The following is a 12323-nucleotide window of genomic DNA, read 5'->3' as shown; positions in this document are numbered from 1 at the left end:
TCACACAAATCAACAACAACACTTTGGTGAATAAATTACTCAGTCACACATCCTGTGAGAGGCAGCTTCAAGGTCTGCACATCCTAGTGGCATTCACACAGCAATTAATGATGCGATTCTCTCAGTTTACAGGCAGAGCAGTCTTTCCTGTGGCTAGTGGAAGATTCAATGGTTTTAATAATGTCATACTCATTTGGCCTGTAAGCAATAAAATCCACATCACAAGCTTGTCAACATTGCCCACCAGTCTGCTGCACAGTTATACCAACCAAACTAAACACAGGGCAGCCAGCTGTGTTTCCACTCACTGCACACACATCCTCAGGCCCAGCGGCACAAAAGGAGTCTTTGTTTTGCATTTTTAATCTACAGTAGGGCTGCCACAAACGATTATTTTGATAGTCGACTAGTCACCGATTATTTTTGCGATTAGTCGACTAATCAGATCATCATCCATTGGACGTAAAACTACAGCTTATTGCACCAGCAGCATCTGCTCTCATATAACTATCATTAGCTTACAGCTTTAAGTGTTTAAGGTCTGTGCTAACTAAAAATAAAGACAAGATGATAGTTTATTAAATTTTAATGAAATTTGCAGATTGTTTCGGTGAAGTTTAATAAACTCCTTGCTATCTAAAATATAACAGGACACTGGAGTATATTCTGGAGCATCTCACACTTCTGATAATCAGTTGTCTGCTTGACGTTTATTCAGCTGTGTAAAAACTATAACTTTAATCTCAGACAAACTGATTTACTCAGGAACAAATAAAATACAAAAAAAAAGCCAAACAATAACATTTTAAGTTATCTAAGTGACTCATATATATTTAACCTGAGTAGCGAAAGACGGCGGTGGGTTTGAAAACGATTTGCGGGGAGTCCGGTGTTCTCACGGCGCTAGTGAGCCTAGCCCCCGGCTCGCTAACGAGCTAGTGGGTAACAGATGTCTCCGAAAACGTCGGAGCGCTTTTGAAAATATGTGGTGTCCTGATAAACTGAGCAGATATTTGAGGTTTACACAGCTACATTCTCGCCTGAAAATATGTTAAACGTTTATTTTGTGACCCAGAAAGAATAATAAGAGTAACATTAAAACTAACTAGCTGCCGCCATTTGCTGGGCCGCGCTATGAATTCTGGGACACAGCTGCTCCTTCTTCTTCTTCTTCGGGGTTTAGCGGTAGCTGACATCCTTGTACATGCAATGCTGCCATCTTCTGTTTCAGTCCGTTATTACACTCTTAAATCCTGCCACTTATTCCTGCGTCTTTTGTGATCTTACAAAGCTTCAAACGACGCGTCGACTATTAAATCAGTCGTCGACGATTTTGATAGTCGACGTAATCGTGACTAGTCAACAAATCGTGGCAGCCCTAATCCACAGACAGGAATCTTTGAGACACAAGCCGCAGTAGTTGGCAGGGGCCCCTTGACTACTGCTGCCCTCCTCTCCCAGAAGAGCAGGACCTGAGCCAGGGGCCTAATCCTGACGCCAAGTGGGTCACTGGAGTTCAGGAGGACGACTGGCAGCATGGGGAAAGCAATCAAAATTAAACGTGGACTTGCAGCCCTATATGACCAACATTTGACCACAAGAAGACAACCACTTAAATAAGAATCAACACTGCATTCCCACCGTACAAGCAGTAGCCCTCTGAGCAAACTGAACAAGTAGAAAACCTGCACAAGTAATGATATTACTTGACTGCTCTGTCTGAGATTATGCGCTTGTCCTTTTCCAGATGACTTAGCAACATTATTTTCCACAGATTAATATATCAGGGCACACCCAAACAACTTTGCTCTGGCCAAAATCTCTCTTTATTGACTGGAGTTAATCTCAGATAAAGAGTGCACTCTTCCGTTGTCTGCCACTACACAAGCTTAAATTAAACATCATTCATCATGCAGAACTCACAAACAAGTGACATGGGATCTAAAAGTCTAACAAGACCTGTATAGATATGCAATGTAGCAAACATCCTTACACGTCAGTTGAGCTATTGTTTAATCATTAGAAATAAAGTAAAGCGGATGCAGTGGGTATGTCTATCTACAGTGTTCTTTGGCATTAACTACGCTGGACTACATTTATTGATTGACTGAACTTTTCAGAGATAGCCAAAGATAGCCATATCTGCTTTTAGCTCAGCCTTTGAATGTAACAGGACATTTCTGCAATGCATGTACAAAAATCCAGTCTTAGTTTTAAACCATATTATCTTTTGACTACAGGCAGAAAATAATCATTCTGAAGATGTTACACGTTTTACCATTTTTCATTAAACAGTGTTAGCATAAAAAGGTAATGTTTGAACAACAAGAAATTGTCATTTTGATTAAAACTAAACAACCCCTCAGCTTCTAAACTATAAAACATCTACTGTCCACTTTTGTTTGAGCAAAACTTCCATAATAAAGGGAAATGCTTATATGCCATTAACGCCATTACGTGAAATGGGAATTGCACCGATTATACATATTTTTATTAAGCTGTGTGCAGTTGTATTTTAAGTCTCCCCATATAATTGCAGAATCAGTTGTGACTTAAAGTTTAAAAATAAAAGAATTTCGCTCCACACAAACTAAAGAGGAAATTGCAATAATAGTTAATAATCCCATGACCGTGGCTTGTGATAGCACATATAGTGTTAGATATTTCTATGAATTTCAGCCCTAATAATAACACTTGTTATAAAGACCCCCAAATCCAACGCCTTTCTGCACTGAATAAATAATTATAAAACATTATTTTTTACTTGCCGTTACTGGACAAAGTCAAATAATGTCAATGATGTGTGCAAATAAAACATTTTTCCCTCATGTACTGCACCACATTAAGTCTTTTTCAATGTGTATAATGTATATTCTTATGAAACAATTACAGCAAACACTAAAAAGAAGAGCGAGTTAGAAAAGAAAGAGGCTACTAGCCCATTTGTACTTGAAGTTATATCAGTCACCGTTGGCATAACCAGAGTCATAAAGTGATATGGTGAATACAAAATCCAAAAAAATAAAAATATATTAGTCAATTCTATAACAGTCTAGTCTGATGATCCACAGACACTGAGCTCTGAATCAAGTTGTTAATAAAACCATGATGTTGTCAAAAACTATGGACACGTCTTGTAGAAGAATAACTTGCACCTTAATTTGGGCCAAAACAATTTTTTGTTGTTTTTTAATATAAAAATCTCAATCTCATTTGAGTGATGTTTCTGTACTTTTAGTTTTTAAGTCAGAGTGACCTTTAAAATTATTATACTCAGGCTCTCTCCTACTGATTCACAAAAGAGCTTCAAATAACTGCCTGGAGGCATTTCCAAGATGCCTAGACTTCTAGATTTTTCTAGAAGGATATTTGATATTTTTATTTAAACAACCCATCTTGGGTCTGATTTACCCAACAGTATGGCATCTAATCAGCTATGTCTATAGCCACGGACATAGCCGTCTTTAACAAAAGCTAATTATTATGGGTTAAGGCCACCTTAAACCTATACTTTAAGCCTAATCTAATTAATATTTAACAGAGTAACACAGGGAATCCAGATTAAAAATATGAAAAAGAGAGATTCAGTTTAGTTTTAACTATTAAGCAGGAAAAGATAAATACATACAATAGATTATACATTTACATTTATCCAGACTAGGCCTCTTGTAATATACCTTTAGAGAGCTTAACGAGACACAACATGTGTATAACAACAGTAGTGATAGAGCTTTTGTCTGAAGTTAATCAAGGTTATAGCAAGATGTAGTCAAAGAACTGAACTACTTTGCATCTTCGCATGACAAATTCATTTGAAATTCTCTGGTGACTCAGCCAGCACCATTCTCATTTCCATATTCATCATTTTCATGACAGACTGCAAATCAAAAATAGAGCACTACTGAAACATGGACGAATAATAGCTCTGTAACAGCTTCTGATGAATTAGACTTTAAACAGCCTAATTAACCCAGGCGAATATGCACAAGCTCTAAACAGTCCACTGCTGCAACCCGGAGCTAAATTCAGTGGTTAATTTCCAAGAAAGTCTTACCTTTTGTCTTTGAGTGGTGCTTAATTCGCCAACTCCTCCACCTCAATATAGTTAAAACTTGTAGTTAAAACTTGTCCGAATTCACCTGTTGAACAGAAACAAAAAAAGCTAAAATTACAAATTGGTGGCTTTGAGAAAAGAGTCATCACTGACTCAGAGCTAAAACATCTAGGTCATCACGAGCCTCCCACAGCACTGCAGAAATAAGATGACACACACTTCATTCACCAGCTTTGAAATGGTCTCTTTACAGATAACATAAATAAAAAAATATGTTAACCTGAATGTTAGTTTGTGCAATCGTAAGAAAAAGTGATGCTGAAGGAGTGTGCGAGTGTGCGTGTGTGTTTCAGCACCACACTCGTAAATTGTATTCCACTGAAACGGCCTTACTTAGAGTATCTAGTTATATAGATACTCTCTGGAGAGTACACAGTTCTGGTTCTGTTGGATCTCAGCTCTGCTTTTGATACTGTAGATCACAGTAGCATGATAAACAGACTCAAGAACTTGTTTGGGATTACTGTTTTAAAAATGGTTTATGTCATATTTGTCTTAGAGATCTTTTACTGTTTGCATGAATTATGTGACGTCAGAATCAACAATTTTGCCATGTGGGGTACCTCAAGGATCTGTCCTGGGTCCAGTTTTCTTTCTACTTTATATATTCCCCCTAGGCCAAATTATTAAGCGCTATAAAAATATCTCCTATCATCTCTATGCTGATGACATTCAACTATACTGTTCCTTCAGGATTTCTGAGTTTTAGAAATTGTTTAATTTAAGTAATTGCCTGACAGAAATCAGCCATGGTTAAATGACAATTTAACCACGGTTCCAACTGTGATAAAACTGAAACTCTAATTATTGCTCCAGGCCACATGGTCTCAGAAATTAGACAGCATATCAGCTTCCTAGACCCTTATGATTTGATTTCCTCCCGTTTAGACTACTGTAATGGTCTTTTTACTTGTTTTAACAAATCAGCCTTAAATCGTCTTCAGACTGTGCAGAATACTGCAGCACCTCTCTTAACAGGCATCAAGAGAAGATCTCATATTACTCTAGTTTTAGCCTCCCTTCACTGGTTGCCTGTAAGTTTTAGGTTTCATTTTAAAATTTTAGTTCTAACCTTTGGGGCCCTACATGGTCAAGCTCCCCAATATTTATCGACCTGCTGAAACCACATTCGTCTTCTCAAGCTTTAAGGTCATTATATCAGAGACTGCTGGTGGTACCGCGCACTTTCAGGCAGTGGCACCACGGCTGTGGAATTCTCTTCCACTGTCTCTACGCTGCACGGACTCCATTGATTCTTTTAAATACAAAAGCATTTTATTAATTTCCTCTTATGTTGTTTTTATTGTTTTACATTGTTGTTTTATTTACTGTTACATTGTTTTATATTTCCATTTCTTGTGTTGTAAAGCACTTTGTGATTTTTATCTGTGAAAAGCACTATATAAATACATTTTACTTACTTAACTTACTTACAATAATTATTGTCACATATTATGCCTGAATGTCTATTTTCTTGTAACTGTGCGGACTCGTCCACAGAAAAGTATCCACTAACTATTTTTATTTTTCAGTTGCCAATTCATTAGTTAAGAAAAAAAGAAAATAGCGTCAACAAAAATGTCACATTTGCCTGAAATTAAATCAATATCTTGGTAAAAAAAAAAAAAAAACTATTAAAAATCTTAAATGCATTAATTAAACAGAAAGAAACTGAGCAAAACAGAATATTCTAGAAAATGTGAAGCTGCAGCCAAAAGTTGTTTAATATCTCGCTTGGCGCCCAACTTAATGCTGGTAATTACAAATGTTAATTTACTTTATACGTGGAAAAACTCCACAGGTAATAATATTGTTTCAGCAATAATGGATGGATGTTCTAGTTACCGTCTATATTTAACTGACTTCTTATCATTAAATAGAATCATGATGCTTTTACAGCCTACAGGGTGCAAACAGTCATAACCTCAAACAAACAGTAGCATACAAATATGTGTAAGTACAGACTTGGAAGCATCAATGTAAAAACTTGGGTTCAGCTTAGGCAACATTGGCACAAGACGCAACTGATCAACTTCCACATTTTCCAACACAAAAAAAACCTTTTTACAAATCATCTATTTGGTTTTTGTCACATTTCTCTGTGCTTTTGTCTTTTACTAAAAAAATAACGAGTCATTTTCAGAAATACAAAATCATTAGTGAAGTTGCTGGTATACTAACGTCACTTTTAAGGGAAACCCCAGTAGACTTGACCTATTTTTTTCTTCATCATAGTAGCATCATTCTAAGACAGTTTTCAATTCCACCTAATCTCCATGTAGATCAGCTTCTTTATTTTTACAAGAATTACTTGCTGTCAAAAAAAGTTACCTTTGCTCTGTATTGTATATTTAAAGATTTTACTGCATTTAAATTTAATTTATGATGTTTAACTTACAATAATATCATAATTAAACCAACAGATTACTAGCAGCAAAAAGAAGGTGAAACATAAGCAAGACTGCACTGTATTTTTACTACTCACTAAATATCCATTCTGGTAAAGCACAAACAATGAGTATAATAAAAACATAAGTATATAGTTCAGTCCTTACACATTTTTACAAGTTCAAAAGTTCAACATCAAACAAGCCTCCGCCTGCACCTCGTCAGCTCCCATAACTCCGATATCACTGCGCATACTGAGCCAAAGAGATAAATTGTTTACTAAGAAATGGAACTAGTGTTTAGGTCACACAAAGAAACAACTGCTGACAAAGTCTGTGAATGAAGAGGAAAAATCCTCTCAGCTCTCAGTGAAAGGTCAGTGTGACACAAACAACCCTGTGTGGTGAAAGGATTTCTCTGCAACTAATGCTGCTGTCAGAGATCATTGTCCTCTAAAGGCTTGGGGACAGCAAAGAGAAATCTTCACGAGCTTGTTAATATTTCACTTGCCACTGCTCTGTGTGAAAAACTAATTATGAGCCAACACATAATTCATTAATTTGGTAATTAATATGTTGGTTTCAATAAAACTTCAAAAGAAAAAAATACTGTTTAACAGTGTACCATCTTGATGTCTGAAAATTATTTTGAGAATATTTACATCATATTTATTATAATACATTATTACAAAAAACAGTGATAAATTTATTTAGATCTTATAATGTGGTCTTCTTATTAAAGGTGGACTGTTATTATTCCACTGACCTCCAGTCTTTTTTAACTACCATCAAAAACAAAATAAAGTGTAGCCTGCTTTAGAACAGCATGACATATCACTTCATTACAGTCAACATAAACAATCTAGTAGCTGATTTCTTAGTGAGCTTTTGAATAACTGGCTTCATCAAGTGTAAACATCAAATGTTAGCAGTTAAAATGTTTGTTTGTTTTTAAACAAATACCACTTTATTTCACCCCAAGATAAATCGCTCTTATGTTAGTGGAAGGGGTTTCTGTGTCCCTGTGATCCCAGGGGCTATACTGTCAAGGGCTTTAGCCCTGGTTGGGTCTCCTAAGGCAAACTGGCCCTGGGTGGGGAGACAAATGAAGAGCGATTCCGAGTACCCTGTGAAAAGAAATTACTGTGGTTACTGGGGCCCAACCTTGGAGCCAAGAGAGGTAGCTCAAGAGAGAGCATCTAGTGGCCAGGCCTTAGGGGCCAAAACATTCTCGGCAGGAACCTACTGTGGATTATGGACAAGTTGTTGCCCCAAGTGGAGAAATTCAAATATCCTGGAGTCTTATTCAAAGTGAGGGAAGCGGGAGATTAAAAGACTGACTGTGGCATTGCACCAGTTTGTCGTGGTGAAGCGAGAGCTAAGCGTAAAACTGAAGCTATCGATTTAGTGGTCTATCTATGTCCCTATAAGCTTTGGGTAGTCACTAAAGGAATGAGACTGCGGATACAAGTGGAAGAAATGAGTCTTCTTTGAAAGGTGGCTTGGAGATAGGGTAAGGAGTTCTTACAAGAGGGAATCAGTGTAGAGCTGCTATTCCTTCACAGAGAAAGAAACCAGTTTAGGTGGTTTGGGCATCTGACTTTGCTGCCTGGGTGAGGTGTTCCGGGCATGTCGTACTGCAAGGAGTGCCAAGGGTAGACCCGGGACAAGTTGGAGAGATTACATCTCTCGGCTGGCCTGGGAACACTTTGTGTTTCCCCAGATTAGCTGAAGGAGTTGGCTGGGAAGAGGGAAACCTCTGCAGATAAACTGCAGAAAAATGGATCCATGGATAGATAGCTTAATGGATGGATATTGTATTTCAGCAGAAACAAAATCTTACACAACTTCAACAGGCAATGCAATCCAAATGACACAACAAAAATTATTAAAACAGCAGTAAGGTTCCCTACTAGTGAAATCAGCATAATAAATGGCTGTAATGATAAGTCGATCTATCTCATTACAAAAGAATTGAAACCTCTGAGTCATTGTGAAATTGCATTTCACATCAAAAGAGGAAATACCTGTCAAATTTTTTCAGGTTTTTAGGTCAAGTTAAATGCTGACTTATCAACTCCTGTTTTCAGTAACAACTTCAGATGTAAAACCCATCAACAGCCAAAACTCTCATACAATAATTATTTGTAGTAATTGAAAAAAAAAAAAAAAAAGCAACAAGCAAGAGATTCATCTGAAAAAGGCTTTAGAAGTCATCCTCTGGCAGAGATTGAAAACAAAGCAATTAGTTTGTCTGACAAAATGCAGCAAAGACATGGTTAAGAACTTAAGAAACATAATATTACTAAGACAGGGTTGGACGAAAGACTTCTGAATGGAAATCTGGTGCTTGAATTCTATAGATGGATGCTGTAGCACAGATTTTGAGAGGAAAATGACCCTGAGGACACGATGCTCTAGTAGTCATCCTTGACACAGTGTGCAGTTCACATTCAAAACAAATGCACCAAGTTCATGGCATCAATGATTACTCAAGCAAAACACAAACTCTGTAATGTGAACTGACTAATTCAACTTCCAAAATTCAGCACAGCACTCCAATCTGCTGACTAACAGTATCAACTATAGATATAAAGCCCGAGTAGTGCCATTACCTTTTATCTGTCCTCTGAATAGCTGAAAGCTGCCAGAGAACATTGCACTGAATCAACACAGGCTCCTCTCTATCAGGAAAACTTGATATGACAGGCGTTCAGTAATTACATTATTAGGCATAGCAGGTAATAATATAATCTGTATGTGTTCCTCTACCTCCGTCATAGCTCACGGTGTTGCCAGTCCCTCCTCCTCCGTTTAAAGAAAATCTGCCATGCTCTACTGCTGCTTTTTATTCCAAATAGCCACAGCATCTAACGCACAAAACACTTATTCCCTGTAAATGTAAATGTGCAGTTGAGGTTTTAGAATAAAGTAGAAAAAACGTGACGCTTAAATTAAGATGCCAAGTAGAAACAGATAACACAAGTAAAATCTAATCTACCAAAGCAGAGAGAAAGTGGAGAAAGAGAAAATTTCTGCTTCCTCCTTTTACCTGCAGCACAATGTAGTGCCAGCAACTAAAAAGGTGTCAAAGTATTTTTCCATGCTCTGCTAACAGCTTCAACATCTATTTATGGGTAAAAATGGAGTACAGAGACTGTACCGTCTGTAAACACAGCTGCCAAAGATTTATCAGTTAATACAGCTTGACCAACACTGGACCCTTTTTTTTAACTTAAAAATTCTGAAAACAACAAGTCATTTAGACACATTTAAAGTAATCAAAGGCACACACTAAGATGCCTTTGATCCATCTTTTTTCCGACCATTATTAGAACATTTTCCGTTGTAAGAGAAACAAAGGAAGAGGGAAACTGCTCCCAAATTACTTCAGGTTAGTACTTCTCTACAGTCACGGTTACTCATCAGTCAATGAATATCATGCCAAATAGATATATCTGTTACTTGTATATATCTATAGAAAGATGATAAAAAGGAAGATACCAACTTGATAGTTTAATTAGTTTAATGATTAACAATGAAATCAAATCCTCACTATTGCGTTTACTGCCCATCACCACAGGCAAAAAAATAAAGGGTAAGCATGGAAGAAAAAAAAAAAAAAAACAAAAAAAAAAACACACACAACCTTAAGAGTGGTTCTAGTTGTTCTTAATCACAACAGACAGCATTGTAATTAAAGGTATTTTTCAGCTTCCAGGCTTAAGTTAAAGTCTATGCCATTTGCCCACAATTAAAAAGCTATGACAGTGACAAATAATAAATACTGATTTGCAGTTGTGGTTCTCGAAATGAACAGAGTGCACAAAGTGAAGCGTATAAACCATTTCAATACCGTTTGTATAAAGACGCCAGGTTGGCATGTTAGTCACCAGTTTATGTACTGTATAAAAACAGATCTGTCATGTTTTATTAAATCTGAACTTAACTAAACAGAATCAAATAACTTTGATTAGTGAAAGTCTTCTGTGTATCCAATTAGTGTCAAAAGGAGAAATACTCTTTATTCTGGGACAACAAAAAAGGAAGAAAAACAAAAAGTCTGAGAGAGAACCTTAGCTTTGAAGTGACCATTTCAGAAATACAGTGTGGTTACTGGTGTCTTGCTCAGAATAAATTACTGTAAAAATCAATTTCTAATTACAGAAAAACAAATCTTGCTTTATTTTTTATATCATAGGGCTGCCACAGCTCTCCACTGTGTTCAGTTTGCAGGCAGCAGTGTCAGCAACGCAGCAAGTAAAGCTTTGCTGACACCCGTATGAGACTATACAGTTTCTCATTAGCATCTACAAGCTATGATCCAGCTGTGTCCAGACACTTCTGGACCAGACTGACAGAAGATGAGACGCGATCGATTTTAGGACAGGTGAATAAGGAGCACCCGGGGCGGATATAGGGCTCGAAATCTGAGAGAAATGACAAGAGTCACAAAGATTAACACAGAGGGGGGAATAAAAGACATACGTCTAAATTAAAAATTTTTTAAAAAGACGCGTAAATATAGAAATATGTGCCGATGAGGTATTCACGGTGGTAGCGTTTGTAAAAATCAACTGAGCTTGAACCTTGACGCGACAAACACAGGTACAGCTCATGTTTCCTTCCGTCTCCTCCTGCCTGTGATGCCGGCCGGTACACCGGGTACTGATTGCCTGGAGGCTAACGCCACCTAGCTTGCTTCGCTAACGCCAATTACAGCAACAAACCAATAGCTATATACTTTAACACACTTCCCGAGACGTGTGACACACACTGGGAATATATGTACACCCGATTTAAAAAGAAGAAGAAGAAGAAGATAAAACAACATACCTGTCTGTATCGTACGTCGCTGACTCGCGACTTTATAATAGAAGGTAGCGCGTTTGACTCGTCGGCAACAATGTACTGTATGTGTGTCAACCCACTTTCAGCTGAAGCTAGCTAGCTAACGTGCAGCATTAGATAAGAATGTGGGTCACCGGGCCTTTGGCCAGTCTCTGTCACCAAAGAAGCCGAAGCAAAACTGTTCCGTTTACACATTTACGTCTGTCGATAGTATACACAGAAGCTGCGGATAAAAGCGACACAAATACGGAGCGGAACCAAACGGTTGCGAGTTGACACTTACCCCGAGCAGTCTCCTCTTTCATCGGGATATCCCTGCAGCCAGTGGCGCTGCAGACGGTTGACTGCGCAGCGCTCAGGCAGACTCACTGGAGCTGGAAACGGTGCCAAGAGAGCCTACCTCCCTACAGATCCACTGTTTACACATAAATTACACCTGGCTGGAGAGGCCTGATCCAAATCCAGATTTACCTACATTACATTACCCGTAAAAAGTTAATAGAGAAGTCCCAAAAATGAAAGTAACTATATCCTCCAGCTCAGCAGATTAATTTTTTTCATGCTTCAAATATTTTTGATTAACGTCTCTGTATTTTGATTACTGTGTATTCAAAATGCCTTTAAGGACAAGTCAAATGTTTTCCGTTGATTTATTTTCCCGTCGCCATTCTCCTAGCTTTAAACTTAAATAACGTGTAAATAATGAGTTGACAATAGTATTTTAATGCGTCTTTAACTTTGAAGTCTACTTGATTATGGCATATTTAATAGACTGGCCATAAAATAGGTAAAATACTGAATTTGTTAAACCTTTAAGAAGAAAAAAATGTTTTAGTGGATTTTTTTTTGACATCTAATAAGTAAGTAATTAATTAAACATGAAAATAAACTAAGCCTACCATAAACTGGAAGGGAGTGAGCTTATATGCAGGAATGTGATTAAAGAAATTAGATCATTATGCAATTATTCC

The 12323-nt window shown here is 37.4% G+C and overlaps 1 protein-coding gene across 3 annotated transcripts in view; it reads right to left on the bottom strand.

The window, feature by feature from the left end:
* clocka (clock circadian regulator a) overlaps positions 1-11722 on the bottom strand; it is a 31563-nt gene extending 19841 nt beyond the window's left edge. For all 3 annotated transcript variants that reach the window (XM_085449833.1, XM_085449834.1, XM_085449835.1), the window contains exons 1-2: positions 11636-11722; positions 4055-4139 (exon numbers count right to left, since the gene is read on the bottom strand). The gene's annotated coding sequence lies outside the window, so the exon portion shown is untranslated. The remainder of the gene's footprint in view (positions 1-4054; positions 4140-11635) is intronic.
* Between the last annotated feature and the right edge of the window lie 601 nt (positions 11723-12323).

The sequence above is a fragment of the Copadichromis virginalis genome, linkage group LG23 (genome assembly GCF_057382275.1).
Source record: "Copadichromis virginalis isolate Kocher_CV1m ecotype Utaka linkage group LG23, C_Virginalis_male_GT1.1, whole genome shotgun sequence".
NCBI classification, from domain to species: domain Eukaryota; kingdom Metazoa; phylum Chordata; class Actinopteri; order Cichliformes; family Cichlidae; genus Copadichromis; species Copadichromis virginalis.
This window is presented reverse-complemented; position numbering and strand designations above follow the sequence as displayed.